The sequence below is a fragment of the Electrona antarctica genome, assembly GCF_951216825.1.
Source record: "Electrona antarctica genome assembly, chromosome: 7".
Taxonomy (NCBI): Eukaryota; Metazoa; Chordata; class Actinopteri; order Myctophiformes; family Myctophidae; genus Electrona; species Electrona antarctica.
Genome location: NC_136812.1, coordinates 8,123,536 through 8,140,667, shown reverse-complemented (window position 1 = coordinate 8,140,667; position 17,132 = coordinate 8,123,536).

Here is a 17,132-nt window from a genome sequence, read left to right as displayed (position 1 = left end):
AGAGCTGATAGCAAGCATCGAGGAAGCCTGGACAATGCCACAGGCTGATTGCCTCAATGCCACGGCGTATCGAGGCAGTGATGAAGGCAAGGGGATTCCCAACCAAGTATTGAAGACTGACATTTCTGTTTTGAAAGTACCATATTTTGATTGATTTGATGTACTCCTAATTTCTTAATGTGGCATTCAGATTAAAAAACATGCATGCTCTGCAAAAACTGAGGAGTAAATGGTGATTTCTTCACAGTATTCAATTTTTTAGAAATTCTGTTTTAGTGGGTTTTATGAGCTGGAAGCCAAAATTGTGTAAAGATAAACAAATTGAAACCATTTACGTTGTGTGCATGAATCTATAATCTATGAAAGTTAAACTTTTTGAATGGAATTATGGAAATAAACCAACCTTTCCATGATATTCAAATTTTTTGGAAAGGTGCTGTATAGATTGATGTTGATTTTAACTATTCAAAAATGATTTTCAAAACAGTAAAAAGGCAAAGAAGAGGAAAATAGGGCCCTGGGCCTCTATCTAGCCTTAAAGACATGAGGAGCTCCAGATGACCCAATGTGCACATTCCACTGCATCTCCCCCAGGATATCAGCTCCCCAGTCGGGCCGCACCTCTGCGTGGCCTGGCCTCCCCTCCAGCAGAGCGTCAAAGGGAATACGTTTCCTCCCCGAAGTATCTCACTGTACCCCACGCAGCAAAGTTTCCATCATATTTTTGGCAAGACGAGACACTTGTTATCATAACAGAGGAGCGAAGGGAAGAGCTCATGCATGTGACCTTGTTGTGTATATTATATTTGATATTGTTGTTTTGTCATTTGAGATGATCCTTTTCTTATGATTATCTCTTGAACTTCATTTTGTGAAAGCTTGTAACGTGAAATAATTTCACCCACTCTTTTACACCAGTAAAATATATGATGTGACAATAAGCTTGGCGTTGAAATTGATGCGACTATATAGGAGAGCCATAGGATGCAAAGTATAGGCTTAACAGAAATACAAATACAAAGAGTGAACTGAAAATCAATCAATTTCGGAGGGTCAACGTCCATTGCTTTGAGATGGCAGGAAAGTAGACGAGAGGATAATTGAGGAGAATTTGTGAAAGGACAAACTGACTGAAACACTTGAAGCGTGGGAAACGTCTCGTTGAGTGACCCGAGTGGAAGAGGAAAACTGTGCTATATCAGTGACCCTGCAGGGTGCTCAGGGCTCAGACCTTCTGTCCCCATGCAGCGAGCACACACACACACACACACACACACACACACACACACACACACACACACACACACACACACACACACACACACACACACACACACACACACACACACACACACACACACACACACACACACACACACACACACACACACACTTCAGATGCCGCATGTCTGTTGCGTCATTCACTCTCCTGATCATGAGATCGTAAAGAGTTTTCAGCTGCTGTTTTGTGACATTAACGGACATTGCGGCTAATTCAGTTACAGTAGATTATTATGAACACTGTTTCACTGACCATTTTTATTAATTTGACTTTATAGAATATTTAAACAAAGCATTTCAGTTTTGTTCTTTAGATTTGAAGCTGCTTATGTTTTCTCTCATACATTGGCCATAGTTGTAGAATAGAGGAATTACAGTCTGTACATATCCCACACTGTTCAGTTTCTGACATACAAACATGTGCGCCAATGGTTCCACAATCTAGATGAGAACCTGACTGAACTGTAGGGTCAGTTATTGACTGTAGGGTCAGTTATTACAGCAACGATTTGACCCCGATGCCCTACACATGAACCTGTACATAAGGTTACGTAGTACAGCAGAGCAGGTAGGTACCATAGGTACCCCAACGCTAACAAACATCTGGCTAGCACTGGAGCTTCTTGGCACTCTCAACACCTGCTTGACCTAAACTCAGATGAGGACAATCAGCCATATAAACAGAGTGTAAACATCTGTCAACAGACTACCCATCCATCCAAACATCCAAGATTAGTTTAGGTCGGCTGATGTCGTCCATCCTGATAATCTTTGTGTGAATTCAACACACTGTATGCCATTCAGCTTCTTTTACTAAATTAATAATTTGTTTGTGAAAATGTTAACTTGCTTAAAGGACCACTTCACCACTTTTCAACCTATCTTCATATAGTAGGTCCTCACTAATAATCATGATAAAATGGCACGATTTTTTTCTACTCAGTCTGTGTCTCATAGGAGGGCTGTGGGCAAAGTTATTAGTGCAGCCGCGCCCAGGGCAGCCAGCAAAAACTAAAGTTCTCAACAGGCCCGAAAATTAAGGCCGGGCCCTATACCTGGGCCCTCATCAAACCCTGTACACTCAAGACACTGCCCTCGCTGCCACCCTTAGATTTCCATATATGGAGCTGACCTGTTCTGACATTCCATATTATGTTGGTCTGACCTCATCAAACCCTGTGCACTCAAGACACGCTCCATATATGGCCAGACCTCATCAAACCCTGTACACTCAACTCAAGACACTGGCCCCGCTGCCTCCCTTTTGGGGCGGTGAGGTCGCTTCTCCCACTGGGCAAATTCAGTTTCAGCTTCACCAGCGCTCAGATGGTCATGATGAGCGCTCTGGGGGGGAGGGGGCGGGGGGTCAGATGTTTGGGGTTAAGCGTCTTGCTCAGGGACACTCCGACACTCCGACACGGGAGGCCAACTGCATGGTGACCTTCTGAATACCAGACGGTCTGTCTCTCTCTCTACCCACTAATCTACGGCCACTAATCTACGGCCGCCCAAGTATGTGGTTTAAGTGGTTTGCCTCAACCTTGACGATGGTCAACATAGATGTACTGTAGGGCAGGCCATACTGTAACATTGAAAGATACAAATCTTCAGTGCTTTTAGTGTTTGGTTCACGTATTAAGGCTTTGAACACCTGCCAGATCTAATCACACGTGGTTTAAACACAATGATCACACTGACATATTTCAGTTGTAGACGCAATAATGAAGGCCAGATGTTGGAACAAAAACAAAGCCTGTCATCCGAGTACGAGGATTTAGCAGAGTCTGTTAGATATTGGTCAGTCGAGGGGTCCTTTATTTCTCCTGAAGCTGAAAGGTCTTTTGTCATATTTTCATAATAAGCGGGTTCTGTGTCTTGTCTTGTCCTAGAGAAAGTAAGTTAGGATAACTCACTTTCTCTATAGGTCAAATATTTATAACATCAAACAAACATGGCTGTCTGGTTCCGTAGAAGTTGGAACAGTCAGTGAAGACATCAACGCGTTAGAAACCGTTTTCATGCAGTACATACAGTACTGTAGGCCTAGGTAGATTACATACAGTACTGTAGGCCTACCGGTAGATTACTTTGCCCACTACTTTGCCCACTAGCCTATTTCCAACATGCCAACTTCAGTGGCTATACTTTAACAGCAATCATGCAGCCTAATGTTAACCCATTTAGGCCTGACGTCGAAATAAATAAAAAAGTCTTCTGAAAGAATATACGTTACATTTTCAAAGATTTGTGCCGCATTTTCATGATTTTTCAAAAATAGCAGACCTACAAGGTCGTAGCGCTATGAGCTTGTAGATCTGCTATTTTTCAATAGCTAAAGTATAACGTAATGCTTAAAACACCAAAAGGGGTTCCCGCCCAAAATGGGGTAAGACATGATAATTGACTTTGATGTAAATACCACCATTAGACAGACATTAGCACTGCATCATTATCCAAATATTCTGCTTATTGCATAATCAACCATAAAACCACTCAGTTGCTTCCCATGTACAATACTAGCACTCAGGGGTCAGGTTAGCTCTGTTTGGAACCTCATATCTAAGCTTCAGCTCCGTGTCAGGATATCCCTGCATTGGTAGAACGGGGGTTGAGGAGCCATCCAAGAACAGTGGTGAAAACTCCTTTCACAGTATCGTTTCCAAAAAGTACGAGTAAGAGAACTGAGCTACAGATGATAAACTTAGCACGTAACATTACGGATATTGAAACAACCGCTTACAAAGCTTAGGAAGTCAGCCAGTACCATGTTTTCCCAATGCAATCTTACGGAAGCAGTACTGCGCATGCGGATGGGGCTTGACTGGACTCAATTTTGATTTAAGCCTGATTTAAGCAGTTGTTTCACCCCCGTCCTAAGATTGTACATGCCTATCCTAAGTTTATCATCTATAGCTCGGTTCTCATACCTTTACTTTTTGGAAACGATACTGCGAAAGGGGTTTTCGCCACTGTTTTATGGACGGCTGAACCCCATTTCTACTCTTGCAGGGATATCCCGACACGGAACCTCTTCTCGGAGCTAAAGCGTAGATATATGAGGTTCCAAACGGAGCTAGTTGTCATCACTGGTATCAATACGCACTTAAGCAGTGACCTCTATTCACAGAGCAATCTTACGAATATATTTGTATAATATTATTGATATAATAATTTAAATATGACACTTTTTGAAAACTAAGTGGCCACCTCTGGCAACCGCTAAACGTTGTCTGAACTTAATTTCCAAAAGCATCCACTGCAGCAATTAATATGTTAGTTTACAAAACCTCTGTCAGACTTGAGAAGCACAGACATAATTCTTTGGCAGGAGGACAATTTCCTCTTCACTGACTGGGACCAAATCATCGTTACAGTTCCCACGTGGGAGTCAGTTTAGACGACCGGCACATAATATACACAGAGCACAGCTAAATTAAACCATTCTGGGCGGGAACCCCCCTTTGGTGTTTTAAGCATTATGTTATGCTTTAGCTGTTGAAAAATAGCAGATCTTCAGCTATTTTTGAAAAATCGTGAAAATGTGGCGCAAATCTTTGAATATATATTCTTTCAGAGTGAACATTTTTAACTCAAATCTTTGCTTCTGAGGGGTCCCTGGAACAACATATTTTCAGAAGGGGGTCTGCAGCCTATTATATACTTTTTGGGGTCCTTGACATGAAATATTGAGCACCACTGATACAGAAACATACTGTAGGTATTTCAGAAAACTAAAAGGATTTAGAAGATTTTTTTATTTATTTCGACATCAGGCCTAAATGGCTTAATGACGCATTATATCTCTCAAAAAAGTTGACAAAGTGGTCATAGATATCACATCTCTCATTGATGTGCTCCTTAGTGCATTAACCCATTTGGACCTGGGAACGATTCTACAAATGTCTTCTAAATCCTGACAGTTTTCTGAAAAACCCTATGTCAGTGGTTCTCAAACATTTTCATGTCAAGGACCCCCAAAAATATATGTAATTGGCCGCTTACCCCCATCTGAAAGTATATGTTGTTCCAGGGACACCCCAGAAGCAAAGACTTTAGTTAAAAATGTTCGCTCTGAAAGAATATATATTCAAAGATTTGCTCCACATTTTCACGATTTTTCAAAAATAGCAGACCTACGAGCTTGTAGATCTGCTATTTTTCAATAGCTAAATTATATAACAATGTTTAAAACACCAAAAGGGGTTCCCGTCCAAAATGGGTTAACCCCTCCTCCATGTGAAGCTGCCGAACACACTACTATGGAATTCTAAGAGTCCTATATGGCCTATAGTATATCGGCCAACAACAAGCCATTTAAGATTTCCCACCATTGGAGCTAATATTACGCAACCAGCTCCGGTCTTCCGTTCACTGGCCACGTCCAGCTTCACAGATGCCAACAAGCGGTCACTTCAAACTAGTGCTATTTTCCATCGTGCAGGCTTATAGCTACAGTGTCCAGTTTGGTTTGGCCAGTGGTTATCAGTGTAAAGGCTATTTCTGCTGGTTTCCCCCCCAAAAAAACAACCTATGAGAAAACCAAACAGAGTTATCCCATTTTGGGCGGGAACCCCTTTTGGTGTTAGCATTATGTTATACTTTAGCTATTGAAAAATAGCAGATCTACAAGCTCGTAGCACGCCACCGAGTGGCGCGCTACGAGCTTGTAGGTCTGCTATTTTTGAAAAGTCGTGAAAATGTGGTGCAAATCTTTGAATATATATTTCAGAGTGAACATTTTTGACTACAATATTTGCTTCTGGGGGGTCCCTGGAACGACATATTTTGAGATGGGGGTCCGTGGCCCAATAGAGATAATTCTGGGGGTCCTTGGCATGAAAAAGGTTGAGCACAACTGACATAGAAACATGGGTTTTTATCAGTCCAAAATGGGTTAAACTACAGTGTACAGACTTAGACTGAGAACTTTGCGATAATCACTTGATGTGCAGTTTGAGGTTATCTAGTTCATCAGAAGCTGATGTGGAAGTCTCTTGATTGCACAAACCAACACAGCTTTGCAATGTTTCTTTTAGATTTCTATCCAGTGTGTACGCCACTTTTTGCAGCTCATTATTATAAAGCACTTAAATCATATTATTAACTGCAATAGTTATTAACAGGGTTAGTAGTACTACAATATCTGTTATGTACTGAATATATAAAATCACTCGCATACATTCATTATTTTATGTGGTATAAGGTATTAGTGTTACATTAACACTATACGGACGAGCAAGATTGACTGTTAACATTTTTTAAATGGAAAAAAATGTTTTTTTCTCTGAATACAGAATGTAATTTATTTCTCTAAGCCTGGAATAATAAGGAACACACAATTATTTAGACTCAGATTCAAGTTCACCCCTTAATATTCCGGCCTGGTTGCATAACAGACAAAGGCATTGTAATGCAAAAGAAAACAGCTTCTGTAGCTCTATCCTACTCTGTTTAAGAACCAGGTTTACCGGAAAAGCCTTCGCAAATAAACACGTCTTTGTGAAAGCAATTAAACTGTGCTGTGGGAACATCAGTTTAATTTCCTTTCGCTTCCTCTGGACACACAGCACAGAGAAACTGGACACGTACCTTCTCTGGCATTCAGCCTGATGTCCGAAGACCAAGCATCAGAACACAAAAAAGGTCATCTTTTTTTTGGCTACATTTTTTATCCCACGATTTTGTAACCCATTTTTTCACCCAGTGTCAATTATCGAATGTAATCCTGGGCGCTACACTTCCTCTGCCAACGTTGGTGGGCAGCGGACTGACCTCATGCTCCTTTGATGCATGAGGAGTCCAAGCTGCTTCTTTTCACCTGATGGGAGAGTTTCCCCGGCCGGACGTAGTGTGGAAGTGGAACACGTTATTCCGACCAGTTCAGCGGTGGAACACGTTACTCCTACCAGGGGTAGCGGTGGCCTAAGGGTTAGAGGAGCGCCCTTGTTGCCGAAAGGTTGCCGGTTCGATTCCCCGGACGGGCAGGAAAAATCTGGGTGGGGAAGTGATTGTCATCACTCACCCAACACCGCTGAAGTGCCCTTGAGCAAGGCACTGAACACTGCTCCCCCTGGAGCTGCTTAGTGGCCAACAGTATAAGATTGTGGTTGTACTGGTCAGCTCCCAGGTTTTAATGTGTGTGCATGTGTGTGTCTGTCTGTGTGTTTCTATGTGCAGGGCGTTGCTGAAAATGAGCACCTGTGCTCAGCTACTTCACTGGGTAAATAAATAATTTTATTTCAGGCGCCCCAGCTGGCCAGGGGGAGGTAGTTTAGAGACCAGGATTACTGCATGTTTTTGTGAGGGTATCTACCCTAGGGGACACGGAGAGAACATGCAAACTCCACACAGAAAGGCCCTTCCGCAAAAAAGAACATCCACAGTTTGACAGTAGCATCACGATATCAGTGAAACATACAGTTTTTTGTTTTCCATTGACTAGCATGTCATAATTGGTAAATAAATGGTAAATGGTGCATTTATACAGCGCTTTTATCTAAAGCCATAAAAAAACATCAAAGCAAGCCTGGGAAAGGCTCAGGGTGCCTTCTCCCAACTCTGTTCCATCTGGAGATCAAAACAATATAGCCTATAGCCTTAAAACGAAGATGCTCCTATAACAGCAATGTCAAGTCTGTTCTGCTGTATGGTTCTGAGAGCTGGAGAGTGGTCAAAACAGACACTAGGAGAATAGAAGTGTTCCACAACAGATGCCTCAGACGTATATGCCAGATCTTTTATATCTTATCTTTTAATACAATCTCAAACAATTAACTGTACAAACAAGCAGGGTGCCAGAGCATCACACAGTACACGCCTGAGATGGCTTGGACATGTACTGAGGATGGAGCAGGACCACATCACAAAGGTGGCCTTAAGATGGACACCACCAGGCAAAAGAAAACCTGGGAGGCCCAAAACAACCTGGCGCAGAACTGTGACACAGGAGCTGGAACGGATGAACCTGTCCTGGGGAGAGGCGCATGCTGGAACATGCTGCCAGGGATCGGATGCAATGGAGAGCGCTCATTGAAGCCTTATGTCCCATAGGGGACGAAGAGGAGTAAGAAAGTTTATCTAAAGCGCTTTCATAGATTGTGCATTACGTTCACCCATTCACAGTTCACACGCACATTTATACACCGATGGCGGAGGAAAGCATGCAAGTCACGAACCTGCACATCGTGAGCAATTAGGGATTCAGACTCTACCGGCCACTCTAACCCTGAGCCACTGCCACAGGCTAGGCAAAGGTTCCGTAAGAATAAAACATCAAGCTCACATTGTGTTGCAAATTTGCACGGAGTGGCAGTGGAGTGTCAAAATGATGTCATTTGTATATAAATATACAAGCGTTTGTCTGGCAGGCTGTTGGAGGATCTGTGGACTGTCAGTATTGAACAGAGCAGCTTTGTTCATTTGATCACAGAAACCCTTGGCCTGGTTTCCAGGCTGGTTCGCTGCGTTCCGTGAATGTATTTTGTCACTTCGAAGTGACAAAATAAATACATTGAAGTGATTGAACACAGCGAATCAGCCTGGAAACCATAGGCTATAGGCTAGTCTGACATTAGTGTTGGTCCAATAGGCTAGTCTGACATTAGTGTTGGTCCAATAGGCTAGTCTGACATTAGTGTTGGTCCAATAGGCTAGTCTGACATTAGTGTTGGTCCTATAGACTAGTCTGACATTAGTGTTGGTCCCATAGACTAGTCTGACATTAGTGTTGGTCCTAGGCTAGTCTGACATTAGTGTTGGTCCTATAGGCTAGTCTGACATTAGTGTTGGTCCTATAGACTAGTCTGACATTAGTGTTGGTCCCATAGACTAGTCTGACATTAGTGTTGGTCCTATAGACTAGTCTGACATTAGTGTTGGTCCCATAGACTAGTCTGACATTAGTGTTGGTCCTAGGCTAGTCTGACATTAGTGTTGGTCCCATAGACTAGTCTGACATTAGTGTTGGTCCCATAGACTAGTCTGACATTAGTGTTGGTTATAGGCTAGTCTGACATTAGTGTTGGTCCTATAGGCTAGTCTGACATTACTGTTGGTCCTAGGCTAGTCTGACATTAGTGTTGGTCCTAGGCTAGTCTGACATTAGTGTTGGTCCCATAGACTAGTCTGACATTAGTGTTGGTCCTATAGGCTAGTCTGACATTAGTGTTGGTCCTAGGCTAGTCTGACATTAGTGTTGGTCCCATAGACTAGTCTGACATTAGTGTTGGTCCTATAGGCTAGTCTGACATTAGTGTTGGTCCTATAGGCTAGTCTGACATTAGTGTTGGTCCTATAGACTAGTCTGACATTAGTGTTGGTCCTAGGCTAGTCTGACATTAGTGTTGGTCCTATAGGCTAGTCTGACATTAGTGTTGGTCCTATAGACTAGTCTGACATTAGTGTTGGTCCTAGGCTAGTCTGACATTAGTGTTGGTCCTATAGGCTAGTCTGACATTAGTGTTGGTCCCATAGACTAGTCTGACATTAGTGTTGGTCCTATAGGCTAGTCTGACATTAGTGTTGGTCCTATAGGCTAGTCTGACATTAGTGTTGGTCCTATAGGCTAGTCTGACATTAGTGTTGGTCCTATAGACTAGTCTGACATTAGTGTTGGTCCTATAGGCTAGTCTGACATTAGTGTTGGTCCTAGGCTAGTCTGACATTAGTGTTGGTCCTATAGGCTAGTCTGACATTAGTGTTGGTCCTATAGGCTAGTCTGACATTAGTGTTGGTCCTATAGGCTAGTCTGACATTAGTGTTGGTCCTATAGGCTAGTCTGACATTAGTGTTGGTCCTATAGGCTAGTCTGACATTAGTGTTGGTCCTATAGGCTAGTCTGACATTAGAGTTGGTCCTATAGACTAGTCTGACATTAGTGTTGGTCCTATAGGCTAGTCTGACATTAGAGTTGGTCCTATAGGCTAGTCTGACATTAGTGATGGTCCTATAGGCTAGTCTGACATTAGTGTTGGTCCTATAGACTAGTCTGACATTAGTGTTGGTCCTATAGGCTAGTCTGACATTAGAGTTGGTCCTATAGGCTAGTCTGACATTAGTGTTGGTCCTATAGGCTAGTCTGACATTAGTGTTGGTCCTATAGACTAGTCTGACATTAGTGTTGGTCCAATAGACTAGTCTGACATTAGTGTTGGTCCTAGGCTAGTCTGACATTAGTGTTGGTCTTAGGCTAGTCTGACATTAGTGTTGGTCCCATAGACTAGTCTGACATTAGTGTTGGTCCTATAGGCTAGTCTGACATTAGTGTTGGTCCTAGGCTAGTCTGACATTAGTGTTGGTCCAATAGGCTAGTCTGACATTAGTGTTGGTCCAATAGACTAGTCTGACATTAGTGTTGGTCCAATAGACTAGTCTGACATTAGTGTTGGTCCAATAGACTAGTCTGACATTAGTGTTGGTCCCATAGACTAGTCTGACATTAGTGTTGGTCCTATAGACTAGTCTGACATTAGTGTTGGTCCTAGGCTAGTCTGACATTAGTGTTGGTCCCATAGACTAGTCTGACATTAGAGTTGGTCCCATAGACTAGTCTGACATTAGAGTTGGTCCCATAGACTAGTCTGACATTAGTGTTGGTCCCATAGACTAGTCTGACATTAGTGTTGGTCCCATAGACTAGTCTGACATTAGTGTTGGTCCTATAGGCTAGTCTGACATTAGAGTTGGTCCTAGACTAGTCTGACATTAGTGTTTGTCCTATAGGCTAGTCTGACATTAGTGTTGGTTATAGGCTAGTCTGACATTAGTGTTGGTCCAATAGGCTAGTCTGACATTAGTGTTGGTCCTATAGACTAGTCTGACATTAGTGTTGGTCCTATAGGCTAGTCTGACATTAGTGTTGGTCCTATAGGCTAGTCTGACATTAGTGTTGGTCCTATAGACTAGTCTGACATTAGTGTTGGTCCTATAGGCTAGTCTGACATTAGTGTTGGTCCTATAGGCTAGTCTGACATTAGTGTTGGTCCTATAGGCTAGTCTGACATTAGTGTTGGTCCTATAGGCTAGTCTGACATTAGTGTTGGTCCTATAGGCTAGTCTGACATTAGTGTTGGTCCTATAGACTAGTCTGACATTAGTGTTGGTCCTATAGGCTAGTCTGACATTAGTGTTGGTCCTATAGGCTAGTCTGACATTAGTGTTGGTCCTATAGACTAGTCTGACATTAGTGTTGGTCCTATAGGCTAGTCTGACATTAGTGTTGGTCCTATAGGCTAGTCTGACATTAGTGTTGGTCCTATAGGCTAGTCTGACATTAGTGTTGGTCCTATAGGCTAGTCTGACATTAGTGTTGGTCCTAGGCTAGTCTGACATTAGTGTTGGTCCTATAGGCTAGTCTGACATTAGTGTTGGTCCTATAGACTAGTCTGACATTAGTGTTGGTCCTAGGCTAGTCTGACATTAGTGTTGGTCCTATAGACTAGTCTGACATTAGTGTTGGTCCAATAGGCTAGTCTGACATTAGTGTTGGTCCTATAGGCTAGTCTGACATTAGTGTTGGTCCTATAGACTAGTCTGACATTAGTGTTGGTCCTATAGGCTAGTCTGACATTAGTGTTGGTCCTATAGACTAGTCTGACATTAGTGTTGGTCCTATAGGCTAGTCTGACATTAGTGTTGGTCCTATAGACTAGTCTGACATTAGTGTTGGTCCTATAGACTAGTCTGACATTAGTGTTGGTCCTATAGGCTAGTCTGACATTAGTGTTGGTCCTATAGACTAGTCTGACATTAGTGTTGGTCCTATAGACTAGTCTGACATTAGTGTTGGTCCTATAGACTAGTCTGACATTAGTGTTGGTCCTATAGGCTAGTCTGACATTAGTGTTGGTCCTATAGGCTAGTCTGACATTAGTGTTGGTCATATAGGCTAGTCTGACATTAGTGTTGGTCCTATAGGCTAGTCTGACATTAGTGTTGGTCCAATAGGCTAGTCTGACATTAGTGTTGGTCCAATAGGCTAGTCTGACATTAGTGTTGGTCCTATAGACTAGTCTGACATTAGTGTTGGTCCAATAGGCTAGTCTGACATTAGTGTTGGTCCTATAGACTAGTCTGACATTAGTGTTGGTCCTATAGACTAGTCTGACATTAGTGTTGGTCCTATAGGCTAGTCTGACATTAGTGTTGGTCCTATAGACTAGTCTGACATTAGTGTTGGTCCTATAGGCTAGTCTGACATTAGTGTTGGTCCTATAGGCTAGTCTGACATTAGTGTTGGTCATATAGGCTAGTCTGACATTAGTGTTGGTCCTATAGACTAGTCTGACATTAGTGTTGGTCCTATAGGCCAGGGGTTCTCAACGTTTTTGGCTGGGGACCCCCGGAAATAACCTGACTCCGCCAGATGGGGCAGCAGAGAGTTCCCCCTCCTGCTCCCATCTGGGAACTCTCAGGCAGACTTGATGCCCGGCCACAAAACGGCCTGGCCAATCAGCAGCAGCTATCCCGCCTCTAGCTGCTTCTGATTGGCCAGGCCGTTTTGTGGCCGGGCATCAAGTCTGCCTGAGAGTTCCCAGATGGGTACAGGAGGGGGGAACCCAGTGTACTCTCTGCTGCCCCATCTGGCGGAGTCAGGTTACCCCGGAAATGCTTTGACCATGTCTCGCGACCCCCTGCCCCGCCCCCCTCCCATGCACCCCCAATACAAACTGACTGTAAAAATAAGCAATGATAGAGAAAATATATCAAATGAATACTGAAACCAGATATAATCATTAAGGAAAGTTTATGCATGTACTATGTGTAATATGTAAAGTCTTCATTTCCATTTTCCAGCCATTCAGTTGCCACTCTAGATAGGCAGCACCCGTAGCTGGCATTTGTCTCAGAGTTCACTATTGTTGACCTTTAGCCATGAAGGGGGAAGTGAGCCAAACGTCACGTAGAAGTAGAACTGTCTGCGGTCTCCAAACCGCTGAGCCGTGGAGTCATAACAGCCCAGAGAGATTAGTCTACCATCAGTGTTCATTGGCATTTCTCGAATAATGTCAGGCAGAGATTACGTTTTGCCTTCCTGCTTGGCTAAAAGTGTTTGTTTTATGTTCTCCCCTGAAAGAGAGCGATTATATGGCCAATACCACCTGTTATTGCACTCGGACAAACAAACAATAGTAGCATACTGCAAATGTACCCGTTATGTGACAATGTTCACACAGTGGCCATTTTTGCTTTTATCTAATCTTCCGTCTATGGCATGAGAAGATATGTACACTTTGTACAGTACATAAAAACACAGAATTTGAGGTTAATCATGTGAACGCTTTTTGGTGGAAAACGACCATCCAAATGACACCCATGGTTGTATAACACGTTATACATCTCTTCATATGATTCCATCCATACTATATGACAGCGATGATGACAGCATGCTGGAGACCATTAAGTCTTTTATTATGTTAGTTGTGCTTTCAGCTGCCGACTCCCTTTCTGAGGGGCGAGCTGTCAGTGGGGTAAACACGGTGCCCCGGCTGCCAACTGCTCCCAGTTTATTTGAACAGTACTCAATGCAGATGCCATGACGCCTGAGCACACATCCACTCAGAGGGCTTTCTCCTCCCGACCCTGCGCTTCCCGTAATTCAGTAGAATGAAAACAAACTCCCGTGTGTGACATTGTATGCCTGACGTGTCTGTGTGCACCGCTATACTTTGGCTTTTGTCCCGCTGCTGCAACTAAGCAAACAAACATCGTTTTAAGTTGCCACAGATCAGTGGTTTCCGATTCCGAATCTTTTCTGGATCAGGGCGCACTTGAAAATCTCAAAAGTGTCTGTGGCCCACCCACCTGACCACTTTAAAGGCGGCAGCCGTGTTGAAGGGTCAGATGGATCAATGGAAACAATGGAGTAACTGTATTTTAAGTTCCTATATAAGTTCCTATCGAAAAAATTCAACAGCACAATGCTTTGTTTTTGAGCGGTGCCTCCGCTCCATTACGGAGCTATGTGTGTCCGTATGTCATAATGTCTGTATGTCTGTCTCTGTGTCTGTCACTAGCAATAACCCCATCCTTCAAATACCTTGGCAGTATCCTTTCAGAGGACTGCAGCATCGACTGTGAAATTCAGAACCGGGTCAAGCAGGCGTCGGCTGCCTTTGGGAGACTACGGCGCCGGGTCTTTGAGAACCAAGGTTGCTGTCTACAACGCTGTCTGCATTACCACCCTCCTCTATAGCTGTGAAGCATGGACCACATACAGCCGGCACGTCAAGACCCTTGAGCGCTTCCATATTGGATGCCTACATCGCATCCTGGGCCTCACCTGGCGTGACCGTGTGCCACATACGGAGATTCTGGCAAGAACAAGCTGCCATATGTAGTATGGAGGCTACAATCGCCCAGCACCAACTGCGCTGGCTTGGACATGTAATCCGGATGCCTCAAGACCGACTTCCCCGCAGAGTGCTGTATGGCCAGTTACACCATGGTCGGCGCCTGGCAGGAGGGCCAAAGAAGAGGTACAAGGACCAGCTGAAGACCTCACTGAGGAAATGTAAGATCAGAGGCTGGAGGAGGACAGGACTGTCAGAAGACAGCAACAGAGACACAGGAGGAACACACCCATGGCTGCCAGTACCACTACCACCACTACAACCTACCCATGCCCCACCTGCAATAACAAATGTGGATCCAGTATTGGTCTTGGACTCTTTAGCCACCAAAGAACTCACCGTTAAGGACATAAGTGGACGTCATCATCGGAATCGATGGACAACCATAAGCAAGTAAGCATGTCCGAGCACGAAAAGCAGAGTAAAGTGGCACAGAGTAAACTACAGTACGAGCCCTGGGTCGTTCCTGGGGCTCTGGATGTTCAGGGGGACCCCCGCACGGACCCCCCAGGGACCCCCACATGGTAACTCTGTCATTTCTCGACCGTTTCAGACGTGGGTCAGCTCGTTTTACTGCACTGAACTGATTATATTACCGAACTCAGCATAATGTATTCTTCTTCTTCTTTTGGCTAATTTCCACCAGGAGTCGCCACAGCTGATCATCTTTGGTTCGGTTTTCTGCATCTTCCGTGATTCCAGCCACCTGCCTGTCCTCTCTCTCACCATCCGAATCCACAAACCTCCTCTTTGGCCTTCCTCTTCTGCTCTTATACCTGGCAGTTCCATCTTCAGCATCCCTCTCCCAAGTTCCCTCATCTCTACAAACCATCTCAACCTCGTCTCTCGTGGTTTATCCCCAAACCTTCTGACCTGGGCTGATCCTCTCGTGTAGTCATTTATCCCCAAACCTTCTGACCTGAGCTGATCCTCTCTTGTAGTCATTTCTGATTTCCTTCCTCAAGTAGCATCCACATTTGTGTGCTAATTTGGTGCATGCATGACACAAGTATAAACAAAGAGGCAGAGGGAGACGATGCACAGACGTTAACCATTTTGGACTGAGGTCGATTAAAAAAACATTTTTCTGAAAAACCCATGTTTCTATGTCAGTGGTGCTCAACCTTTTTCATGTCAAGGACCAACAGAATTATCTCTATTGGGCCACGGACCCCCATCTCAAAATATGTAGTTCCAGGGACTCCCCAGAAGCAAATATTTTAGTTAAAAATGTTCGCTCTGAAATATATATTCAATGATTTGCACCACATTTTAACGATTTTTCAAAAATAGCAGATCTACAAGCTCGTAGCGCGCCACTCGGTTGAGCTTGTAGATCTGCTATTTGTCAATATTCAGATCTGCTATTTGAAACACCAACAGGGGTTCCCGCCCAGAATGGGTTAAGACTGAATAGAGCACTTATACACTGATGAGAACCACTCCAGTTCAAGCATGGCTAATGTCGTCCATCGTGATTCATCATGAATAATATTTCCAGACAGTCTCATTGAAACAGTCAGCTCGGCAGAGTGCAAATAACAATAACAGGCTACTGAAATTTTTCCCAATAGTCCAACTCCAAGAAAAACAGTCCAGCAGCAAGAACACACATTCAACACATTGTTGGCAGTGTAATGAAATAATAAGAAATACTAGACAGGGGGGGGGGGGGGTATATGCCCACCATGCACCCATGCACCCACCCAGCCACAACATGACGCCCTCACTGTAGGGCAGTTTTGGGCGGGAACCCCTTTTGGTGTTAGCATTATGTTATGCTTTAGCTATTGAAAAATAGCAGATCTACAAGCTCATAGCGCGCCACCGAGTGGCGAGCTACGAGCTTGTAGGTCTGCTATTGTTGAAGAATTGAAGAACGACTGACATAGAAACATTGCTTTTTCAGAAAACTGTCAGGATGTAGAAGACATTTTTAGAATCTGATCTCAGGTCAAAATGGGTTAATCACTCAGCACTCGGACCAGCCAGAGACCACTGTGGCAGCACTCGGACCAGCCAGAGACCACTGTGGCAGCACTCGGACCAGCCAGAGACCACTGTGGCAGCACTCGGACCAGCCAGAGAACACTGTGGCAGCACTCAGACCAGCCAGAGACCACTGTGGCAGCACTCGGACCAGCCAGAGACCACTGTGGCAGCACTCGGACCAGCCAGAGACCACTGTGGCAGCACTCGGACCAGCCAGAGATCACTGTGGCAGCACTCGGACCAGCCAGAGACCACTGTGGCAGCACTCGGACCAGCCAGAGACCACTGTGGCAGCACTCGGACCAGCCAGAGACCACTGTGGCAGCACTCGGACCAGCCAGAGATCACTGTGGCAGCACTCAGACCAGCCAGAGACCACTGTGGCAGCACTCGGACCAGCCAGAGATCACTGTGGCAGCACTCAGACCAGCCAGGGGGGCTGCCGCTCCGGTTCGGCCTCTATCCTTTTACTCAATGCAATCAGTCCATGTTTCAGAGGCAGGAGGTCAA